We start from the raw sequence: 12,409 nt of genomic DNA on the forward strand, positions 1-12,409 counted from the left end.
AATGATTTAATATAATCTCACCGGTAGATTCAAGCGCCAGAGGAAGTGGAGGCCTTGTTGGGCAAACAGTGCCCAAGAGCTAGATTCACAGCTCCAGTAACTCATAGTCTGAACAAATATTAACGGAGAAACAAGGGAGGATGTGGCATTGAACTAAATGGGAGGTGAGAAGCGATAGCAGTGTGGTATGATGTGGGAGCATGTGCCGCTCCAGCAAGAATTAATGGCTCACGAGCAGCCTTACTCCTCCTCCCAATCAGTCTGCACTTAAAGAAAGGGGATGGAAATTAAGTGCAATACAGCTGCTTCTGTAGCAGAGGGATTGCAGGCAGCTTCCTATGGCCTGGCTGTGTGGCAATTGCCAAGGTGATGTCTAAGCTCAGCTCCCAGAGCCTGTAGAGCCCTGTCAGCTCATGGCACAGCCTGGGGTGGAGCCGCTCTGCCCAGCGCTGGGGCACCTTCAGAGCGATGCCGTCTGCCTGGGGCCAGCTGGGAGCTCCCTGTGGTGCTCAGGGAGATCTGGCCGGGGTGCACCAATCTAGACAGTAACACAGCTCAGCCTTCGCCTGGGCCTCAAGCCTTTGCTGTTTCTCTGTACCACGTGGCTCCAAAGCCGTGGTGAAAACCAGCTCTGCTCAGGTCTGTTGCCAAATTCCCAGTGACTCTAATGAGGCCAAGATTTCAGCCTGGCAAACTATTAAGTAGTGCCATCCTCACAGCCATAGCCCAATCGGCCAAGAGATGGAAAACCCTTTGTGATTTTCCCCTTCATGTTCCTAGTTCACCTGCTAACTAGCTACTGAGTACCAGTTGCCCTTTTTCTGTCTCTCAGGTACTTACTTCTGTTGCCAAAATGTCTCCCTCCCTGGCAGGCGACATGAGGGAGGATGGCACCCCTCTCTCCTTCCCCAGATGGTCACTGCTGTCTCCTCCTCAGCCACCAACTGCTGAATGTGAAAAGATTCATGACATGAGTGTTGACATAGTGAGAGGCTGAGAAATTCCCTGGCTTGTAGTACTGTCCTCAGCCCGACCTTCCTCTTCATCTATATTTTCGTTTGCCGCTCAGGGTGGAGGAGTGCGGCCGTGAGTCATCCTGGGGGCTGATGACTCATATTTTCAGTCAGAGCCGTCAGCATGCTGAGGGTTTCTTGAGGCTCTGCCCAAGCTTTCATGCCCGGAAGCTCAGCAGAGGGAGGGGACTCTCTCCATCGGGGGTATGCACACGGGTTTTCCTCACTGTGATTTCCAGCCCCCAGTTGTCTTTTCTCTCTATTGCATTGTTTCCTCCCTTGCAATTTGCTTTTCCCTCCCCCATAATCCACCTCTGTGCTTTCTGGTTCCAGACTGAATCCACCTGTTTTCCATATATGCTAACATTTTCCTCTAACACCCTGTATTCTTCTGCTGCTCAGAGACAGCCCACTAGTATTTACTGTCTATATAAGATGCCACTCCATCATGGCTTGAACAGCCTGTGTCGGTGTGCTTTAGGTTGTGCTAAGAAATCCCACATTCTTTTGAGTGCTCAGTTGCTAAAGTGTACATGCTGCTGTATGTCATCCCTCACAGCTGGTATCACCATGGGTTAAACGGGCTACTTTCCAACTGTGCATCTGTGGTTCTTAAAATACCCATCCAGTTCCCAACTGAGGTTTGCATATCATCCATGGTGACTGGCTGAAGCAGCTGCTAGGCCCAAGCATTACTTGTCATCTCCTCTTGTTTGAGGTTCACCTTCACATCAGACTACAGCGTCAAGAAGCAGCACACATGGGAACTCAGGAAGCAATGGCAGCTAGGAGTTTGTCCACACCTGAGGGGGGTCTGCTCCAAAAGGAGGTGATGAGAGACAATCTTGAGATGGTTGGTGAGAAGCTGCAGGAAGAATTCTGCTTGACGTGTAAGCCAGTGGTGATATTGGAAGGGGATCTTAATGAGAAGGGCATAGGAGAAGTGCAATATGCTGGGGAAACTGGAAAAGAGGACAGCATTGGAGGGTAGCAAAAAAGTAATTGACGTAACCCTTCCCAGCTCCTATGAACTGAGGAATATTCTGACATGCAGAAGCACCAAAACATAAACACACAAAAAAGGAACTTATTTTTATCGTACAGTGCATGACTGTTGGTATGTTGGCAATGTTTTGTTGTCCCTCTGCATGGCTTTTAATTGAGGTTACCTAGAAACAGTAAGGGACAAAAGTGTTTCACCATGAATGAGTTCTAACCATGGGAGAGTTCGTAGGAAAACCAAAAAGTATCATGGAGAAGAATGGAAAGCCAAATTATGTTTTCCTCAGTCTTTTCAGTTTCTCCTTTATTTGTAGACTTTTTAATTAAAAAACATAGAGGGAAGTGATGCAAACAAGTTATGGTTTAGTTCCATCATATTTTGTCTCTGATTTCTTTTCCCAAATTGAAAAGAAAGAGAGGGAAGTGAAAAATAATTCAATTTGGGGCTTTTAATTGAAACAAAAGTTAAATTTTTAATCTCACTACAAATTTTCTTCATAATTTTCATTTTTTAAGAAAGCCAAAGTTTTTGTGTTTGTTGGAGAAGCAAACCAAACCAATATGAATTGTAACTGTAAACCACTCTGTACTTGACAGAATGAACAAATGGTTCCTGGCCTCTGCATATGTCTTTCTTCAGTAGATCTAAAGATGCAGTATACATAAAGACACGATAACTATACCATTTACCAAACTGCAGTGCATCTCATGTTTTGTGTGATAGGTTAAAAAATCTGTATTTCATCTGAGCCAGTTCATGCATGGATAATTAATAAATGAGCTGCTAACAGGCTATCAAGGATGTGAAGCCATTCTGCACCCTTTGTCTAATTACGAACTCTAAAAAAGAGTATCAGGCTAGGAAGCGTATATACATAGAAGTTCTCAGATCAAAGTGTCCCCAGAAAAAAAGATTTGCTGGAATAAAGTAGCTTCCAAAAAACTCTGGATAGTTGCAGCGTTAGTGGAGCCAAGCGCCCTGGAAGCTGCCAGCCGTGTTGTGTGTCTTTTGGCACCTCTGCAACATACGTAAATAGCTGGAGACCTTTCTGCAGCCAGGAACAAGTGAGATGAGAAAAGGCTCTGTTTCTAAATTTGAAAAGAAAGCTGTAAACAACAAGCATGCTGATTGTAAGTATGCCAGGGGACTTCAGGAGTCTGCCCTTTGGTCCTCTCTGCAGGCAAGGTCAACTTCCACTCTGTTCTTTTGTAAACACAGACAGTGCATGAGCACAGTCTGGGACTGCTCTTTCCTGAGGATCAAATCCCAAACCAGGAAGAGGAAACTTATCCTGGTGTGATCAGAAGCCCCACGCTCACATATTTGCTTTAATAAGGTGTTGCTTACCAATTGTCCAGAGTGGCTGCCTTGACAACGTGTGGTCCTGCTGTGCAGCTCCTCTACTTAATCTAGCCTTTGAAGAGGTCAGGCAGGATTATTTTTAGGGGAAATCAGAGCAATAAATAAAGATCTTAGGCCGTGGGACATGGTGCTAAGTTAAGTAAATGGCAATTCACTACAGTATGAGTGGTGAAAGAGTCTACATCCTACCCCTGTCCAGGACCACCATGTATTTGGCATCTGGCCACATGAATTTGTAACAGATATTAGATGTCTTTGCTGTTCCCTTGTCCTATTCAAATGCCAGCCATATTTCCAACTTCCATGAACTCTGCACACTCCACACAGTGGGCCGCAGATTCTGTTGATGGTATAGTTTTAACCACTTCTGGTCAGGAGAGAGCAACGTGGTCTACTCAGAGAAGCAAAGCCATATGTTAAGCTATCTTTTCCCAGATTTCCATTATTTAAAGAGTCGGGGTCTCATTTTAAAGTGGTTTAGTTTGTTCTTAACTGAAAATTTTGCAAGGTAATTTTCGGAGGTGTTTGTATAATTTCATAGAATCATTTAGGTTGGAAAAGACCCTAAGTGCTACACCTACATGTTCATGTGTCTGAAGAGAAACATAATCCAACAAGATAACTGAGGACTTTTCTGGCCAAGGTGTTATGTCAATGGTATTTTAGTTCCTTTAGAAAAAAGTACAACCCTTTTTTCTAGTACACTAGGAACACAACTGAAGGCAGTGGCTACTTAGGTGGTATTGTGCGTCAGTGAAAACTGGAGCTGAGTAGGCAGCTGCACGTGGTGCATTTCACACCTCAGCAGCTCATAACCACTAGAATAACTTTTCAGTTATTCCTTCCTGCAGGCAAGGTTGTAAACTCCAGAGAAAACAATGCTTAATCCCCCAGATTGCTCAAGATACTTCAGTTTATTAAACCTTTTGGCTGCTTTTTGCATGCTTTTCTAGTTCACTGAAGTGACCCTTGAAGTTTTCAGCACTTTACAGGGGAGCTCTGGCTACAGGCACTTTCTGTTAGCTTTTTTTTGCTAGTATGTTTCAACTACTATTCTTTAGAGTCATTGTTTCATCGATTTTCTACTTCCATCTTTGTAAAGCTAAGTAGCAGATGATCAAGTTTTAAACCCCTTTTTTTATTTTTGGCTCTAGACTTGATGTAGGAGAGAAGGGTTAGTTCTATGGGCCACCAAAATGTTCGCGGTGGCACTTTCTGTTCTGCTATTTGAAGGGATGTTCCTCCATCTGGCCAGTCACATTTACCCAACTGTTTTTTCCAGAATCCATAGCCAGTTTATCACAAATGGTCCAGGATAATTCAACTGTTTGTGCAAAGCATGTTTTCCTCAGAGATCTCCAGTCTGTTACAGGTTTTGCTTTTTCTTATCTTTTCTACCGTGTTCTTGGAAATGTCATGATACTGTTCAGTGATTGCACCTGTCACCACAATAAACTCAACTTTATTAGTAGTATGCAATAATATTTAATAACATATACAGCAGAGTCTGGACATGACAAATGAGATCAGTTTCTCTATTTCACAAGGGAGCACTGTTCTTCCTGTTTTATAGACAGAGAACAGGGCCTTGAAGAGACTAAGAAGGAAAACATGGCAAAACCTGGTTTGTTTCCTGAATCCTTTTTTGTTATCCTAATCAGAGGACAATCCTGCCTTGCTGGCATTCCTCTAGTGCCGTGAATTACAACATGCTTAATTACCAAGTAGCGGCGTTCTTCCATGCAAGAATATTTTGTTCCCAAATCTTCATCACTTCAAGACACAAGAAATAACTGTGCGGATGAAAGAGCTGTTACTTTAGAACAGCTGTTCAAATGCATATAAACACCCTGCTGAAATTGCTCTGGCTATTTTGCATATGATTTACAATAGTTAGAGGCCTTAATAACTATTTCGAGTATGAAATTTCAGCTCATGCTTACAGCAAATGCTGGTACAAGTTGCAGTAGATTAGAGAGGTGCCAGAACGCTGTTCTGCTGAGTTACCTGCCGAGAGTGGAGATGGCTGGGTGAAAGCTGCCTCAGGGACATGTAATGGAGGATACTTCTTACCTGTTGCTTAATGATTTTTATCCATTTTATCCCCAAAGTTCCTACTTCTAATAATTTCCTAATGTCCTCTGTGCGGGGGGTTAGGATGACATCAATTATATCCCTGGTGAAGGGTTTCTGTACTAGCATAGCTGATGCCCTGCTTTTTTTTTCATTATCATAACAAGGAAAGTGTCAGGGCAGTGGGGAGACAAAGCTGTTCCCTGGGTGTGGGGCTAGGCTAAAAGCTCATTGTGGTGTGATGGAAATGTGTTTGAGGTGTGGAAAAAGAGAGGGCTGCCATCTCCATGACACTGCTGCTCTTCTTAAAGGCAGATACTTTATTTTTCTTCTCACATAACGAGTTGCTAAGTGACTGACATGAAAATGCAGAGATGTTTCAAAATGAGATATAGCTGCATTTCAGACCTTCAGTACAACTGCAGGGAAAACTGTATGGGATGATACGTTAACGGTAGAAGCAGATATGTGCATACCCATGTTGATCAGATCTTGAGCGGGTATAAATTTGCTCAGTGTGTTAGCCTTCGTGGAGGTACACCAGTTAGCAATAGATGGTGGTTTTGCTAGAGGTTCTTTAGTTTCTAACATAAAATGCTCAATTAAGTATATATTTGATATCTGCTGTTTGCTCTATGTTCTCCTTTGTTTCTAAAGCAATTTAATTTTCTACATCTAGTAGTAAAACACACAGCATTTTTCTATCAGTAGAAATCTAAAAACCTCCTTAGTAGTGTTACTGGAGCAGCACAGCTCTACGATTGTCAACCTGTGTCATAGGTACGGGGTGCAAATTTAAAAATTTCTCATTTGCTAATGGTAGTTTATTGGGGTTTTTTTTTCAGACTTGAAGGTTTTGGTGATGATTTGTGAACAAATACTTCAGGTTGGAGACTGACCTCAACACCCAGGGACTATGATGGCAACCGAAAGTGTAGTGATTTTGCACTGAACATCCTATAAGACAAGGGTCAAACCATGTCTTGCTTCGCTGGAACAGAGGATAATTGCCTTGCCTTGCCTTGTCCCTGAGAGGGTTGAGCGGATATGCCTGTTTGGTGGTGATGAAGGCCAGCAGAGATGCAGCCGTGTGAGTAAATAGCAAGTGTTGTCAGTATAGGTTGTTTCTATGTTTTCCTTATTAGTGTGTGCATGCCTCCTGTCACATCCATTATAACTATTTATTGTGGCAGATGGTTATTTTCCTTCCAACTCGTGCTTTTTAGCTCTCAGTCATGGACCAGTCCCCAGTGAAAAATAAGTTACGATCTGTATTTGGTGCCCGTGTCAAGGTTTTGGCAGCGGGGGGCTGCAGGGTGGCCCCTGTGAGGAGCCACCAGGGCTGCCCCGAGCCGGACACAGCCGGTTCCAGCCGGTTCCAGCCGGCCTGCTGCAGGGCACAGCTGAGCCCCTCAGTCACGGGCGGGTGCCTGAGGGAAAGCGTGTGTAAGGAAGGGCAAAATGCCGCCCTGCAGTGAGGAGTGAGAGAAAAAAGTGTGAGAAACAGCCCTGTGAGCCCTGAGGTGAGGGCGGGAGGAGGGGAAGGAGGCACCCCAGTGGTCTGCAGGCCTCAGCACTGCACCCAGGGGCAAGGGGTTTCCACTGTGAAGGTTTTCTCCATGATGCGAAGAGGTTGCCTTTTGAGATGAAATGTTACAATCTAGAAGTGTAGACTGCCGCTGGGCTGTGTCTGGGGCTCATTTTTCCACCCCAAAACTGCTGTTGGCATCTGGAATTGAAGATCGTCCCAGTTTAGAAACTGGGAGTTTGTGAGGCTGAGAAGGGATATAAATGTAGGGGCTAATGAGTGGGAAACTGTATCTTTTTGTGTTTGTCAGGTAGTGACATGGCTGTGTAAGTGAATACTCCCTTCTGATCAACCCAAAATAATGAAATAATGGTCTTTGCCCATCTCTGTGGTTATACTGCTTTATTCTACTTGTAGACTGATAGGTAAGACTCTCTATTAGACGGAATGAGGAAGGTATATTTTCAGTTTATTTTCTGAATGTGTAAGTCAGCTTGGCAGCTAGGGTCCTCAGAGGAAGGACAGTCTAATGCCTTCTTTCATAAGGACAGTATACCCATCTAAACACATCTTTTTCTGTGTTCTGGAGCTTGCAGCTGTTGTTATACCAGAGGTGCCGAAGGTTTTTTTGGTGATTTGAATGACACTTCATTTTTCCAGGCTCCTTTCTTTCTGGAGAGATGCAGGCTTCTGAGCAATCTAGATGGCTTCCTTCAAAAGTTGCCTTGGAGAGTTAGTTATTTGCAAAACTGCACTTCTCAAGGTGCTGTGCTTTTCAAAGCAGTAACAGGACTTGTAATAATGAGAGAAGTGCAAGGAAGTGGAGAGTGAGGGGAATTAGATTATCACCCTACAGGGTCAGGCTGTCTGGCTGGGAACGTGTCTAACACAACAGAGGACCAGCAAGACACTGCAAACCTCTTCCTGATTGCATTCTGAGCATTTTATGGTATGTAAAATCCTTGCTCCTTCAGTGAAGTGGTTGCTGATGTTGAGACCCCACCCAAACCCAGGTAGAGCCCATGGAGCAATTCTGTGGAGTCCCAAGATTTTGGAGTGGGCATCCTACATTTTAGTAAGTCAAAAAAAGAAAACCAGAGTCACACTCGAAGAGTCTGCTTGGGCAGGCTGAGCATGATAAATGACAATGTGGCAGAATTGGGTAGAGGTTAAGAGAAGTAAGGATTTTGTGAAGACAGGAAAGGGGATATCATCTGGTTCAAAGGGAGAAGGTAATGGGAGAATAAATTTGAGGGATGGAGGACAAAGGTTTACCAGGAAAAGATTGTCAAAAGAATATGCTTGTGCAATTTTGTTTTGATGAGCTCTTACAGATTGTCACAAAGGTATCTATCTAGTTTACTTTAGCAATCTAGATGAGCTCAACAGTTAATCTTCACCTAGCAATCAGCCACTGACACTGTGATACATTACAGAGAGCACCTGTGTTTTAAAAAAAGAAAGTGATTTATTGAGAGCAAAACATCGCAAGCCTGTGTCAGGGTAGAATGAGAACAAAGAGACTGATACATTTACAACTTCACATTTCCAGCAGCCTGATTACAGAACCTGCCTCTTTTAAGTGAAGGATGTCACATTTTTAAACATAATTATATCCCTAAGGATGCACAGAGGCACCTCATGGCATTTGCAAAAGTGTCTACACATCCTACTTAAGGGCAATGAGTGAAGTAACTTTCATTTCCTTACTTGCATTTTGGATGCTTAAAATTTTTTAAAAAGCTAATGCTGGAAGGTCAGATATGCCACTGTTTATGTTTATTTCCTGACTAATGTGTACCTGTAGTCACAAGTATTGTTTAAATATTTTCACCATATTTATAGCCATCATACAGCATGCATGCCACAGGATTATTTTAAAATTGACTATATGTTTTTTTAAGGAATTTATAAAGATTATTTTCTCCCTACTTTCCAGTTCTCATATAAAAGGCATAAACAATACAGGGTATTGTAATAGTCATACGTAAAGTGTTAATTGATCTGAATCTGGAATGACTTCTCTCATGGGGCCTACTGCGATTTCCTTTCTAAAGAATTATCCTTCTTTTCCAGAGAGATTTGATTTCCCAGTGATTGCTTAGTCATACTTCTTATAAATATTGGGTTCAACTAGGCATAGAATTGAAACCTCACCTTTAACAGAGGTGAGCAATCAAACAAACCAAGTACATGTTGCAGAATGCACAGATTGAAATACATATCAAATACAACATTATTAACCAAACAGTTGTTTTTCTTTTCTCATTGCTACTTTGTTTTTTCTATCCTCTTCCTTCTCCTCCTTTAGATTTCCTCTTCTTTCTCTTTGCCTTCTTCCTCCCTGCGTTCTTTTCCTTTCTTTAGGCCTGCTTGACCACAGGTGGAGAACTACATTTTTAAACCTTGATTCAGCACAGGGCTTAAACACAAAACTTACACCTATTGCTAGGTCAAAGTGGTAGTCTTAACCTCCACTTAGATATGCAATTTAGTGAAAGGAATTGGAAAGAATAAGGGTTACATTGACACTAGAGGAAGAACCATCACTTTTTGTAGGCAATCGTCATAGTTTCCAGATGTTTTCTGTATGTAAGCACAATTTGAAATGCATTCTGTTACCAAAGGCAATGAATAAATCTGGTAAAAATCTCTGCTGACAATCTATAGTACAGGATCAAAGAAGTAAACCTACCATTGGTACAGATCATAATCATAGAATGATTTGGGTTGGAAGGGACCTTAAAGATCATCTAGTTCCAACCCCCCTGCTATGGTCAGGGGCACCTTCCACTAGACCAGGCTGCTCAAAGCCCCATCCAACCTGGCCTTGAGCACTTCCAGGGATGGGGCATCCACAGCTTCTCTGGGCAACCTGTTCCAGTGCCTCACCACCCTCACAGTGAAGAACTTCTTCCTTGTATCTAATCTAAATCTACCCTCTTTCAGTTCAAAGCCATTATTCCTTGTCCTGTCACTACCTGCCCTTGTAAAAAGTCTCTCTCCAGCTTTCTTGTAGGCCCCCTTGAGGTACTGGAAGGCTACTATAAGGTGTCCCTGGAGGCTTCTCTTCTCCAGGCTGAACAACCCCAACTCTCTCAGCCTGTCTTCATAGGAGAGGTGCTCCAGCCCTCTGATCATCTTTGTGGCCCACCTCTGGACTCACTCCAACAGGTCCATGTCCCTCTTATGCTGGGGGCCCCACAGCTGAACACAGTTCTCCAGGTGGGGTCTCATGAGAGCAGAGTAGAGGGGGAGAATCACCTCCCTCGACCTGCTGGTCATGCTTCTTTTGATGCAGCCCAGAATGCTGTATTAGTGTGAGTTTAATGAAGAGAAAAATGAATGTTTTAGGGTGCTGGAAAAATACTCTTTTGAATTATTAATCTGCAGGCTAGTTTGGTTTGTCAGAGAAGAAAATCCATCTGTCTGAGTTTTCTAGCTGTGGTCCCATTTTTTCAGCAAATTTAAAACAAAATACAGTGTCACTGTGCTTGTTTAAAGGCTGTTCTTGCATCCGACATGTTTTGTTCTGAGTTGATATTTGAGGGCTTTTCATTCTCCTGCCTCCAGCCAAGGTTTCTCATGTTGCCAGTCTGGATCATACTTAGACATGTATATTTAAGTTCTAGTTCTGTTATAAGGTAAGTTGAAACGCTTATTGCTATCCCTCTCTGACAACGGTGAGGTGTCTAATTATGAATGCTAAAATATAAATCCTATTGGCTAGAAGCAATATGATTGTGAAGGTGTCCCTTAAGTTTGCAGGTTAGGTTTGGATGTTTTTCCATTATTTATATGGTTCCCCAGTGCAAAACCATCTCATACTGAGCTATCGAACGTCCACCAAGTCTCCAGAGTGGATTACTCTTATTATAGTAACAGCTAGGCCATAAAAGCCTAACAGGGAACAAAATAAATGAAAAGCGCAGAATAGGTATATGAAGAGTTGTGGTGGCTGCTAAGTGGTCTGCAGCACTTGATCACTAACAGCTGTGTACAGCTGTAACTCAAAAAGCAGAAAACAAGCTGCTGCCACAAGAAAATTCCAGGCTCACGAGTAGAATTTTGTTTGTCTTACTGAATGCATTTGGATGTTAGTTTGAACTACGTATTACCCTATAGAATTAGCTCTCTCATCTGATCTTAAAAACAGTGTTCAAACTTAATTTCAAAGAGAAACAAAGGAAAATATCCAGGAAACCAAGCAGGCCACTTACTTTCTTTGTGGGACACAGGGTGGTAGGTTCTGCAGGTAACTCTCATTCATCAGCCTGCCTGCAGCAGGGAGACAAACCTCTGCAGCCACTTCTTGTGCTGGAGCTGTGCCTGGCGTCACTTCATTGTCCTCCATCCACAGAGTTGGTTCCAAGAGCACAGCAAGGCAGCCAGGTTAGCAGCCACTCTGGGAGCTACATTCCTGCTACAAAACCCTAGAGATTGTCCTTTCTAAGTTGCCAGAGGCACTAATAAAATCAATAGCTCTTGAGATGCCAACAGGCTTGAAAGACTGTCCTGCTGGTGGTATCCCCAGTGTCCATCAAATTACTATTCGGCCCTCAGTGGTGAAGGAGAGTAGGAATTTGTGGTGAATTGTGAGTCAGGCACCAGTACAAGCCTGGGAGGAGGCAAACGAGCCTGAGAACAAGATTTGTATTATAATTAATGCTATTGAGTAGTGCTGGATAATACTTGTTCTTTCTGTGAAATCACTGCGGGTGATGGTTTGAAAATGAAAATGCTCTCTGGCTAGCTGGCAAAAAGATGCAAGTTAAGCCAGCTGCATTCCAGATAGGGCACAGCAGTACCTGCATGTGTTACTCCTGCTTCAGCTTTTGGAGGAGAAGCATAGAAAAGCCGGGCGGACACAGAAATCTGAGTGAAGGCAGAGAATGGTAGGCACCAGGCACTGAGCTCTCTGTATGGAGGCTGTAGGCTTCCCTTTCCTGCCACGGTGATGGTGCTTGCTGCTCTGACCAGCTTCTGCTCTGGTGGAGCATAGAGCTGGCAGAGTCCACTGCTTTTCTGGAGGAAGGCACCTACAAATAGATGGGGGGGGCAACAGCCAACGTAAGAACATGAGCTTGCTGAGAAGGTTGGAAACCTATGATACACAGTGCTCCTGTGCTTATTCTATAAAAACTTCCTGAAGGTGTCTTTTGATCAGAATTTCAAATGGGTCATAAGGAGGGATATGAAAGGTCCGAGAAGCAAAGAAGGTGCTGAATGACATGGGGTGGATTTAGTTTCATTAAGTACTAAAAGACTTCTTTTTTTTTTTTTACTCCACATTTCTGATGCAAATCAGTTAAGCAACAAGTTTAACATAAATTTCTCAGTAGAAGATCAGTCTGAATGGGGGTTGTTGGCGGTAAGTCAACAGGCTGTAGGAATATTTGGAGCATTCTTCCACCCTTGCTGCAAATTTCC

The sequence above is a fragment of the Haliaeetus albicilla genome, chromosome 6 (genome assembly GCF_947461875.1).
Source record: "Haliaeetus albicilla chromosome 6, bHalAlb1.1, whole genome shotgun sequence".
Lineage (NCBI taxonomy): Eukaryota > Metazoa > Chordata > Aves > Accipitriformes > Accipitridae > Haliaeetus > Haliaeetus albicilla.